The sequence below is a fragment of the Eulemur rufifrons genome, chromosome 4 (genome assembly GCF_041146395.1).
Source record: "Eulemur rufifrons isolate Redbay chromosome 4, OSU_ERuf_1, whole genome shotgun sequence".
In the NCBI taxonomy this organism is placed as follows: domain Eukaryota; kingdom Metazoa; phylum Chordata; class Mammalia; order Primates; family Lemuridae; genus Eulemur; species Eulemur rufifrons.
Genome location: NC_090986.1, coordinates 64,634,132 through 64,646,942, shown reverse-complemented (window position 1 = coordinate 64,646,942; position 12,811 = coordinate 64,634,132). Strand labels below are relative to the sequence as shown.

The 12,811-nt window shown below is 43.6% G+C and overlaps 1 protein-coding gene across 1 annotated transcript in view; it reads right to left on the bottom strand.

Moving 5' to 3' along the window:
* Positions 1-8,812, bottom strand: part of LOC138382464 (guanylate cyclase soluble subunit beta-2) — a 46,915-nt gene extending 38,103 nt beyond the window's left edge. The window contains exon 1 of the mRNA XM_069466948.1: positions 8,745-8,812. The gene's annotated coding sequence lies outside the window, so the exon portion shown is untranslated. The remainder of the gene's footprint in view (positions 1-8,744) is intronic.
* Positions 8,813-12,811: the final 3,999 nt, after the last annotated feature.

The following is a 12,811-nucleotide window of genomic DNA, read 5'->3' as shown; positions in this document are numbered from 1 at the left end:
CACCCCTGCCTGGGTCTGGCAGCCTGTTCTTTCCTATAGGCTGAACTGATATATTAGTGTCAAATATTTATGTGGGTTTGTGTGTATGTTGCACGTTGCTGGGATGCCAGACGTGCTCAGCCAGTTAGGACTACACAGGGATTTTCAGTTTTGTTTATTGATTTCCGCGATCTTGCATACAACATTTCCCACGGAGTCAGTGCACACTTGCATATAGCTAGTCATCCAGACTGCTTTGGTAAAATGTCATGTTCACCAGGAAAACAAAAAACCAATTGACATCTTCCAAGGAGATGACAAAGCCTCTGATAAAAAGATGGGAATGAGAGAAAAATGACTATTGGAACACATGTTGCAGAGATTGGAAGTTGGAAAAGCAATGAACGTGGGAAATGAAGTAAGAGCTGGATGTTTCCAGCTCACACAAAGAGGAGCACATGTCACGTAACATGAGGACTGTCAGCTGCAGGGGTGCTCGTATGTCTACACACGCCGGAGACTGACGAATCGGTGTTCAGTTGGCACAGTCAGGCATTAAATGTGTGCTCCCCTTTAGTTAGCTCCAACTAGCGATACCCAAAATATCTGGGCAGGAAACCAGGGCCAGCTGCCTGTATCTGAATAACTTGGGGAGCAAAATAAATATTCAGATTCCTGAGCCTCAGGGGGTAGCATCTGAAAATCTGTATTTTTTCTTACCCACTTGCCTCAGATGACTCTCCAGGTTTGGAAAGCACCACTCAGAAACACTTTCTAGGATTCAATCTGGCAAGACTACAGATTACGAACGAGAGATCGTACGTCGTTCCACCTTCCTCAACTGATGTAATGGTTTCTCGGAGTCCAGAGTGAACTATAAAGCCCACAGGAAAAATAAATAGCACTTTGTAGCAAGTTTCAGGCCAAGAAAAAGGGATCAATTTAAGCCATAGGAAATCATTTCTTCAACAGCTCTCTCACGGCAGGTGGGGAATTCATGGAACAAACTTGCCTGGAACTGTGTGACTCCAGGTGTAGCTGGGGGAAGAGGGGCCTGGGGACTGGAAGGGTTTGTCCTGGCGTCAGGACCATCTGGAACCCAGAAGCAGCACCAGCCCCGTCTTGCTGGCCTGTCCCCCGCAGGCATCTCCAGCTCTGCGCAGCTTTCTCCGTAAAGTCCAGACTTTTGAGGTTGACACATCCAGCCCTCCATGACCTAGCCCTGCACCTCTGCTCACCTCCAGCCATGTCCCCTACACATCCCTTCCTACTGCTACTCACAGTTCCCTCCCTCCTGCCTTCCCGGAGCTCTGCCTCCACGGGGAAAGCTCTCACTTCCTCTCACCTGGCCAGCTTTATGCATCCTTCCCAGCCCAGCCTAGGAGTCACCGACTCTGGTTGTTGTGAGCCACGCACAGGCTCAGGCGTCCCTCCCAGGGCTCCCCTGCATTGCCTGTCTTCACGCTGACTGTGCGCGTCACCTTTGATCCATCTGTCTGCGTGCGTCCTAGCCTCCCATGTCTAACGATCAGGAAAATGCCTTTGGATTTCACGTCTTCCACACCTAGCATTGTACCTGGCACACACAGGAGCTCGATAAATACTTACAAGAGAATTTAGGAATTTAGGTGAGAGACCTTACTTAGAGGCTCACATTGTCACTGCGTGTGAGTCAGGGGGAGACCTCGGAGGGACTCCTGGTTCTACCACAGTTCAGCCATGACTTGGAACAAATCTGCATTTTTATAATGATAGTATTGGATAAGGTCAATATTTCCATGCAGATTGTGATATCCAATCCTCCTGTCCCCTGCCCCAGCCACCAGGGATATGTCCCTCCTGACCTCTGACTCACTCAAGCACTTAAACCAGCAGTTCTCAAAGTATGATCCATGGAACCCCTGGGGATCCCTAAGGTGTTTTTAGGGATCCGTGAAGTCAAAGCTATTTTTAAAATAAAATAAAAACATTATTTGCCTTTTATACTGGTTGATATTTGTGCTAAAGGTACAAAAGTGAGTAAGTGGCACCAAACTATTATATTTCTCATTATTTTATTTTTCAGAAAATCTTTATTATATTCTTGATAGCCATTATATTCTTCACTGCCACACACATGCACAAAAAAAAAAATTGTCAGTTTCACTTCAGATTATTCCTGTCGAAGCAGTAAAAATGATCCATTTCATTAAATCTTGACCCTGAGTACATATCTTTTAAACATTTTATGTAATGAAATGGGAAATACACATTTACATAAAGTTCTTCTGCTATACACAGAAGTGTGGACGGTCACCTATAGGAAAAGTACTTACATGATTAAGTTATGAACTGAATTAGCCACTTTTTTTTAGTGGAATGCCATTTCTACTTGACAGACAGACTATGGTTACTCAGACTTGGATATTTGGCAGAGATTTTCTTTAAAAAAGAACAAAGTTAGCTTGTCACTTCAAGGAAAAATAATTGGCAGAATGTGTTGCCAATGATAAAACTCAAGCTTTCAAGTAAAAATTAGAATTTTGGGGGAAAAAACTTGCATCTGCTGCTATAAGCTTATTAGCTTCCCAATTCTTAGAGGCCTTTCTGCTAAGATTGTGGTGATATTGACAAATGCGATTTTGATATTGTATAATGAAACATGTCAACATTTGTAAGATCGGCACAACTCAGTGAGCTAATAGTTTCCAAATGACTAATGCATGCTGGCACAAAATGACAGTAAAAGATTTATTTCAAAGAGTAACACAGACCAAGAAATTTAAATATAACAGAGTATGAAAAAGGTTATTAGTACAGTTTCAGATTCAACTTTGTAACTAATCTTTGAAAAACTACCACTTGCTGAGCTTTCGTGAGGTTTAAAAGAACAGCCACAATTATCTGAAAAAAGTATTAAAGTTCTTCTTCCCTCTATATTTTCTTCATATATTTCAACCAAAACCACATATTAGAACAGATAAAGTGCAGAAGATAGAATCCCTACATCTTCCATTCAGTCAGTCATTAAAGAGATTTTCAAAAATGTAAAATAATGCCACTTCTCACTAATTTTTTATTTGACTAATATAGTTATTTATCATAAAATGTTATTTATGCTAGCATATAATAGGTTCATCGCTAGTTTCAGATGAAGTAATAAATAGCTATTTTTTAAATTTCTCAGTTTTAATTTCTAATCCTGTAAATACCAACAGGTAGTGAAAAGCTATCTTAGGTCTTATAATAATTTTTAAGAGTATAGTCTTCTGAAAACCAAAATGTTTGAGAACTTCTGATTTAAACCAAGAGTGATTTGGATTTTCTCTGGAGGCTAATGAACCTGAAGCTTCCAGGACAGGGAGGAAGCAACTCCCCCCAACACCCTCTAGCTTGGAGCCATCCTCAGCCTGGGGGGTCACCCTGGCCGTGGCCCTGGTGCCTGTGAGTGGGGCTGCAGGCCGCTCAGCCCTTAGGACCACGTGCTCCTGGTAGACTCAACAAGCATCCAGACCCTAATGTGACTCCCCCAAGAGGCATCTGAAGGAGATGCTGCCCATTCCCTGTGGGGACCACCTGGTCCCAGAGGACTTGCCCTAAGAGTAAGGCAGAGGGGTAGAACAGGTAGATGGAGATCAAGAGCCGGAGGTCTCCTAGCACTTACCACCTGGAAAGAAACACACCTCAGCAAGAAACTGCTGAGAAAGTTATGGATGTGCATAAAAAATTTGTCTAAGCTATCAATAAAAATAATTTTCAGCCACCCATGCTAGAGGAATATTCATTCTAATCTCTTTATAGGAAATGACGTTATAAAATCATTGTCCTATGAATGGACAAACCAAATGCAGCCAAAGATTCAGGCAAACATGAGAGAGAGTCGGTTAGTGAATTAATGATCATAATAATACAAATAGGTTATTTCAGGGGCTTGTAGCTAAGTTTTTATTTATAATTTTATCTTCTTTTTAAAGAATGTTTTCCAAATTATGTAAACTTTGGGCCCCATAATATCTGTTTCTACTCCTGCCAATTTTATCTTCCATGTATTCCCACTAAACAAAAATATTTCTTGAGCTTTACCTTTGATGGTTTTTATTTAAAAAATTCTAATATATATACCATTAGCTATATCTTTAAAATTTCCCACACTGGTGGATGTGCTGCTATGATCTTTTGGAGGCTGAGTCCTCCAGTTGAAATACCCTGACCAGACTGATTTCTAAGGGCCCTTCTGGCTCTGGTGGCCGTGGATTTGGGTGGCTAGACGAATCAGCACACACGTTCACAGCCAGGAAAGGGGCAGAAATGAGCAGACAGGCAACATTTCTAGATCAAAATGCTCTCTGCTTTCAGCTACTTTTTAATTGGACTTTATTTATGGGAAGAGTAGATAACACGGAGGGAAGGGGGCTTGCCTTCTCGAAGGCACAGGTAGGAGGCTTGATGAGTCAGTGGAGGGCGGAGAGCAGAATGGAGAACGAAAAGGAGCCATTCTGATTTTTCTGATTCAAATAGTTTGCAATATACCATCCCCAAAAGGATGGATGCTTCTCAAGATGTCACAATGTTAGTAGAATTTCCTGTTTAGTAAGGACAAAAATCCCAAGAATAAATAGGCAGGGGTCCTTGAATTTTTTTTAGGTCATAGAGCTCTTAGAGATTCTGATGAATGCTACGGACCCTTACCCAGAAAGTACATGGGGACACAGGTACATAACATTTTCACTGATGATTTCGGAGGGTTCTCATACCCTCTCAAGGCCATCCGTGAACCTCTGGTTAAGAACCCATGAGACAGAGAGAAGCCATGTAATCCCATCCACCTCCCTCCTAAGTGGATTGGTTTGGGCTTGGTGGTCATCCATCCACCTCCCATTTATGTATTTATCTTCCATTCATATACACGTGAACCATCCAACCACTCATCTCTTCTTCATGCATTTGTTTATACAGCGGGGAAGCTGTGCCAGTCCTCATGGCTCTATCCATAACTTCTTCTTAGGGACCCCACCCTCCAAAGTCCCTCTGATTGGGTCAGGTGTGGACACCAGACCAAAGCTGGCCCATCAAACCATCCGTCTCAGGCATCTGGAATTGAGACACTCAGAGACTGAGCCAGTCAGATGATGGCGATCTCTTGAAGCAAAAGGGCATATATAAAAGTTTGGAAGAAACAGAAATTAAGAGATTTGCAGAGAAAGCCAAGAAACTAGAGTAAACGTGAAGAGAGACACAGAGGTGGAAAAATGCCTGCTGACTTTCCACTTCTTCGGAGGTTCCTCTGCACTTCCTGCAATCGAGCTCTGTGAGAGTCCCGTGAATCCTAACATTGACTCCTTTAGCTTACAATGTGGATTACTGATCCTTGCTAGCAAAATCTTGGACTAAGTTCCACAACCAGAGAGCCAAGGCATTAGACCCTCCCCACATTAGCCACCTCAATCCTCACAAGGGGGTGAGCTGAGCACCATTATTATCTCCATTTACAAGTGAGGCCGCCAAGGCTCAGAGACTTCAGTGACCCCCTGCAATTAGAATAAAATTTCAACTCCTTCCCATGTTCTACACATTTATATATTCTGGTCCCTAAAAACGTCTTCACTTTCATCTCCTATCAGACTTTTCATGCATGATATTCCAACCATGTTGAATTTTTTTCTAGGTCTCAAATGCACCAAGCTCAGTCAGACCTCAGGACCTTTGCACTTGCTGTCCTCTCTGTCTGGGAACACATACTTCCCTGACTCAAGGCTGGCTCCTTCCTTGCTTTCAGTTCAAACATTACCTTTTCAGAGAGGTCTTTTCTGACCACCTCAGGGAAATCAGCATCTTTTCTCCCCAGTTACTATCAAATACTCTTTATGTTTATAGCACTTTGCATAATCTGAAAGGTTTTTGTTTATTGGTTTAGTTACTTGTTTACCATCTTCCCCCAGCCATTGGAACACATTTCCAGAGAACAGAGCCCTCCTCTAGTCCCTTCACCACTATTCGCAGTGTCTATAACTTGGCTCAGCACATACTAGGAGCTAAATAACTACTGTTGAATAAATAAACTTGCCCAAGTCAAACAGCTAGTAAGTGCTCCAGGCAAAATGTAAACGTTTAGCTGATTCCAAAGGTCTTATTCTTCCCAATCTACAATATTAGCTGCTTTTCATTGTGAAGTTTTGATAAAAAGTTTTAACCAAGAGGTTATAAAAGAGTGGTTCATAATTGGAAATCTGTAAATCTAGTCTATAAGAGGGGGAAATAAACAATGCAGGCAAAGGAGGAAAAACATCTGTTTCTGATTATTTCATATAAAATAAAATTTATGTCATAAGACCTGGAGACATAGTTCATTTTACCTAATCATTTCTTCTTAAAAATTTGTGTAGGAAATGATTGGGTTTTTCTTTTTCAGCTACATTTCTACTTTAAAAGCACTGGGGAACTTGTTATTTAAATGTAGCCTGAAGCAAACCCTTTTGCACAGCAAATAATCTTGCCTTAATTTCTGTTTTATAAGTTGACATTTCTGCACTACAATATTTTTTAAAAATGAGTTCTAATATGATGCAATTTTCATAGCTGGTGAAACTTGTTAGATACGTTTTATTTTTGGCACAAAGATGCATTTCCAGTGCAATCACATAGGTGTCTAGTGCTCTGTATACAAACATGTCCTCTGAGACCCAATTAAGCAGAGAATTGGTACTTCAAGATTAAAGAGATAAAACCTAGTGACACAGACTCAGGATATGCCCTGCTGGGTTCTCTGTTCCCAGACATATTTCTCTGATTCCCTTGCACTCTTGCACCCCTAGTTCAAATGTCCCTTCTCACCCTGGAGTTCATGCGGAGTCTAGGACTTTCTGTTTGTTTGGGAATGCTATGGGAACTGCCCCGCCAAGGGTAGGAAGAGATGACATTCCATTCTTTCAGGGCAGTCACACCAAAGATCCAAAAAGAAAAAAGTCTCTTCTATCTACTTACACATGGAAAGCTGGGTTTTTTCCTTTTCCTGGATTTGGAAATCTGTGCTGAATATCTCAGCCAATCAGGGTTCCAGCAGTTGCATTTTTTCTTAGTATCTGGTTTGTATTATCTCACTTAACACTTGCAACAAGCCCCATGAGGTTAGCTACTTTTATTTCCATTCTTTCAAGGTGAAATATCTGGGTCATAGAGTGATTAAGTACCATGCCCAGGGCTGTACAGACTGTAAGTGATGCTCTGGCTTTTCACCTGAGCACTGTTACACCACAGCCGTGTGTGCAGGCCGTGGGCTGCCCGGACCTGTGCTGAGCAGGGCAGGGTGTGAAGGCTGGGCCTGGCCCTGCCTCAATTCAGCCACTGGCAGTGGGCAAGTCACGGCATTCTCGGCTCTAATTATTTTATTTGTAAAAGGGGGGCAGGAGGGAGAGAGGGAAAATTTGTCCCAAGCATTTTAAGTTGTTTTGATATTACAAAAATATTGAAAACATATAGAAAATTTGGGAAATAGGTATTAGGAAACAAAATCATCTAGCATTTCAACTTTCCAATCCAATCACTATTAGTTATTATTTTGGTCTTTCTCTTAATCTTTTTTTAATTTGTGTGATTTACCTGGTAGCTATACAAGTTGTGTCTGTTTTGTTTGCTGTTTCCTTGGTGATTTTTTTTTTTTTTTACTTAATATTGTCAAAAATTTTACAAGTTGCTTCATGATCTTTGCAATCATCACAAATATTGATGCGTATTTCTTTTGTCATTCCGTTTGTTTGTTGGTTCGTTTTTGACTATTAAAGACTTAATTTTTTTCTCTTCTTTTTATAAATACAAGGCAACATTACATCTTTTTCCATATACAGGCATGCATGTGTCTATAAACATATGCATGTGTTTCTAAGAGAACAGATTCTCGAGAAGGAAGGATCTGATCGTTTTCATAGCTTTCGGTACACGTTGTGCAATTGCTCTCCAAAGGGGCCGCACTGATTTACTGTGCCATCCGCAATTACCCATTTTGCTGCATCTTACCAGAATTGGTTATTATCATTTAAATTTTCGGAGATTTAATAGGCAAAGCAGTGCCTAATTGTTTTAATTTGCATGTCGCTGATTAACTGAGGAAGCCAATCATTTTTCCTTATTTTTGCATTCCTCTCTCTTTGCAGGACCAGGTGATTTCTGAGACCCTTTCAGCCCCAACCTCTAATGTTTTAAGGCTGGAAGCCTTCGAGAAAGCGGAGAGATGACATGAGATTACAGGATCCAGATAGGAGGCTCCACGGAGATGCAGATGGCAGCATTAAAGGGTTAATAGATGGAGACAGAGAGGAAAAATTAAGAATTAACCAAAGAATAGCTAAGGAGTGATTCTGGCCAAACTTCAAAGGGATCACCCCTGCCCTGTTCAGCAGCTCCATTAATGTGCAATGGAAATACTACAGTTGCTTTCTCTTCTGTGATTAACAAGAGAAAACGAGACTTCATTCACGAGGTGAAAGCTCGGCTGATGTTGGTATTATTTACACTGGGACCCTGTTTTAAGGCTGATGTTAGGAATTGGGACTGACACCTTCTTAAAGACAGACACAGTTCACCAGGTTTTTTCTGTCTGGTTGGTATGTCTAAGGTACTTGAACAGATCTCCCTAGTAACTGGATCTCCTTGAGAACCAACTCCTTATATTATAACGGGTCCATTCAACTAACTGGCTTAATCAAAAGGTCAGTAAAAAACTGTAACCTTCCAAAAACTGGAGGCTCACCACCTGCTCCAGGGACGCTGCATCCTTCCTTTCATGTACTTACTTTAACTTTTCCCACGTCTCTTCACCAAATTTCTCTATCACGAGCGACTGCAGACAGGTGTTAATAAATCCATACTAGAATACAAAACCAGAAGAAAAATATGTATGATGAAGCAAGAAATCCCCAGTTATAGACATCTTCATGGTGTCTTTTAGGAAATATACAATGGCATCTTCTTGGGGAAAGTAATTCTACCTTTTCCTTGTTTCTCGTGATTTTATTTGCTTAACAGCTGTGCTCATTACCAACTTAGGGAAAACCTTACAGCCCACCACTTGGGTTATTTCCATAGAGAACACATTTGAACTACATTTGAAATCAGATTATGATTAGAGGAGGTTAAACAAAGTGTTTATGGTTCATTGTAATCCTCTTGGAAACAGGGAACTGGTTTGGTTAGACCGAAGAATTCAGAAACACACCAGCGGCCACGGAGTGATTGGACGTGGGAGAGAGGGTGGGCACACACTTTGTGTCAATTGCAAAAGACAGTGAAAGGATGAATTTTTTTCTTTATAAAAATGAATCTAGGGGTGTGTGTGTGTGTGTGTGTAGGACATAAAGAGCAGAGGAAAATAGAGGGAGAAAATCAACGATAAAGAAATATGAGTCTGGGCGCGGTGGCTCATGCCCGTGATCCTAACACTTTGGGAGGCTGAGGCTGATCCTCCACTTTGGGAAGATCACTTGAGCTCAGGAGTTTGAGACCAGCCTGAGCAAGAACAAGACCCCGTCTCTACTAAAAATAGACAAATTAGCCAGGCTTGGTGCCGTGCACCTATAGTCCCAGCTACTGGGGGGGCTGAGACAGGAGGATGGCTTGTGCCCAGGAGTTCGAGGCTACAGTGAGCTATGATGACTGATGACACCATGGCACGCTACCTGGGGCAACAGAGTGAGACTGTCTCAAAAAAAAAAAAAAAAAAAGAAAAAAAAAGAAAAAAAAGAAAAGAAATACGGCGCCAGATTAACAGAAAGATCTGTTTTCTGGGTTTGCTCGTTCATCTGTGCTCTTTCTTCTTCCTCCATCAGAAAAGGAGGGGCGGCCCCAGGCAACTCTGCTCACTGAGGGGGCGCCCTGCTCAGGCCACCTGCCTTCCACAGCGCAGGGGCTCCAGCCCTAAGACCCAAAGGGTGGGTGACCAAATTGTATTTGAAAGCAGCTAGTGAGCTCAGCTTTCAAAAGATGTCTTCCTAAAAGGACAAATCCTTTTGTCCCACAAATATCAGGCTCATGGTTTATTTGTATAAGTTTGGATTTTCGTATTTAGGAAATTCTTAAAGAGACAGAGCCCAGTGCCAACAGGAAGGAGACGGACCTAAACTCTAGCAGCTTTTTTCTGGAAACAAAAATGTTTGCCCCACTGGGCTGTATTTCCAGTTGCCCACCACAAGGTCATCCTCACCCCTTCCTCCAACTGTTCCTGGCTCTACCCATCCCCCAGGAGTGCCCACACTCCAACCTGGCATTCAAAGAACTCTCTAGAACTGTCTTAATTTATGTTTCATTTTGTCACCTACTCCTGCTGCCAAAATGCCTACCATGCTTCCCCAAACAGAGATGGCAATTCTCAAATAGGTAGGATTTCCTCTCTCGCTCGGCCAGCCCAGGGCAAGTCTGGGCTCAGTGCTCCCTGGTCTGCAGAATGGTTCCCACTCCCTTCGCCAGCACCAGCCACCACCCCTGCGTCAGACCCCTCCCCACAGTGCTGCTTTGTAAAATGACACATGCAGATATTTTATATCTGCCAATCAACACACACACATATACATGCACACACATGTATGTATAGGTGTGTATGTATTTGTATATACATATTATTCACATACACATACACACACACACATATATACATATTTTCCCCCTGTTCTTTGCTAAATTACAGACTCCTCAGGATCAGGAAGTAGGTGTCATTCATCTGTATTTTGACCAAAGTACCAAGGCAGTGCCTGGGACATAGTAGGTATTTAACAAATACTTATTGAATAAGTAAGTACTGAATTGAAACTTCAAGCCTGAACTCATAAAAAATCTTTAAAAATACTTCCAAGTATTTAAAATCAATCCAATGTTAACAAAGAGAGTAATTGTTTTTCCCAGCAATCTCTGCAGAAGAATGCTGGATCAAACAAATACACGGTGCCCACTGCCGGAGCCCGAGTGACTGGTGACATCCTCCTAATGTGTAGCAAAGGAAACTGAGGCATAGGAGAACCCACAGTCTGCTGCTGGGGTTTAGCTACCTCATCTGTTTTGGGGTCATAACCACACAGGATAATGTATCTCTGCTTGATGAACTCGAGGTCAACGAGAGCTGTGGTCCAGCACTTCTCTTTGGTGCCAGAAGTCCTCAAAGCCAGAGGTAGAGCTAATCATGTGGGGGCCTCGAGCTTGCAGGACAGAGAAAGGGTCCTTCACCTTCTATTGATTATAAATACGCCCTTCTCTTTTCCCGGGAAATCAGGGGGCTTTCTCTGTCCCTGGAGAGAGCAAAAGGGGCAGCTGATAGGCTGGTCCCACATAAAGCGTCCGGTGTATGCAGGGGCCCCGGCATTTGCTGCTCACCCCCAGGTGGCAGGGGACACACAGCGGGCACACTCCTTACACATCGAGGGCCTACTTGAGACGGGCAAGAATTACAAGCCGGCACTGAAGTTCTCTGACACTCTGGAACCGGCGATGACAAACCACTTAATCAACAAGCAGGTAGGCACTCTCATTGCCTGCTGGCGCCCAAATCTTTCAGGGCTACTTGGGTCATAGCTGTGGCATCCCTAAGAAACATCAGTGTTCAAAAGAAACAATTAAAACATCTGAAAATGTTAAGTTCAACTAAATCTTTCTCCTGTAAAGATGACTTTCCGCATTTCATATCCGATCCTACTTACCATGCCTGCCACCCACTGGCTGCGGAACGGGGCTTCAGTGGGGTTTCTATCTGTGTGCCTTATAGCTGTGCAGCTTTGGGTAAATTACCTAACCTCTCTGAGCCCAGTCTGCTCATGAGCTAAAGTGGAAATAACAGTGCTTGCTCTGTTGAAGGACTGCTGTTGGGCGTATAGAGTAACGGTTCTGGAGTCAGACCATAAGGGTTGATTGCTGGCCCCTAGTCTAACTTGCTGTTTAACCCTAGCCAGGTCTTACTCGCCTTCAGTTGTTTCATCCGGAAAATGGGAATGAGAATGGTCCCTTCCTCACAGGGTTTTAGTAAAGATTAAATGAGATAATGGGTGTGAGGCACGTGGCATAGAGTAAGTGCTCAGGAAACTCTAGCCAGGCTTCTTAGATATCATGCCTTTCAAACAACAGGTGCTCGGCCCACGGCAGCCGAGGGGAAGTCAGGGCAGAGGGTGCTGAGAGCTGCTCACCATGTTCCCGCAGCAGCTCCTCCGCAGGCCCCAGCGATCCCTGCAGAGCACCAAGAGCCCGATCTTCCTGCCAGCCCTGGTTGTTCCGGAGAAGCCTCGGCATCTCCAGAAGCCTGTCTTGTAGAGCCCAGATGTAGACCCCACAGGGAAATTAGGAACTAATCACTGGCCTCCACGCAAGGAGCAAACTGTTGAGGCCTTGGTCACCTAGGGAGTTTTAGAAAGTAAGACTGCCCCTGCCCGTGAGCGAGTGGGACCTGCCGCCTGGGACCCCAAGTCGCGCACGTCCCAGATGCTAAGCTCTCAGGAGTTCGGCCTGAAACCTTGTCCCCAAGGCGCCAGCACAACAGAACGCCATCCCGCCAGCGCAGTGCCTGTGCCAGGTGCAGCAGAGACCTGCAGCGCACGGGGAGGAGGGGCCCTTGCCAGGTTGCCACCTGCCTGGGGGAAGGCTGGGAGGACCAGCACGCCCTGATCCTGGTGGACCCCGGGTGTCGGCTCTTCCCACTTAATCCAGCTGCAAATCCGGACACTCCCTGTGCTCCCTCTCCCGTTCACTTCCTCCGCTGAGAGGCTGGTGTCTGATTCTTTCCTGGATCAGGCAAAATGGGAGGCCAGGATTCCTGAAACCAGGTAGGCTTTTGCAAAATCCCTCATGCTTTCATTCACAGGTTGTTGCTGGTCACCCACCTACTGAC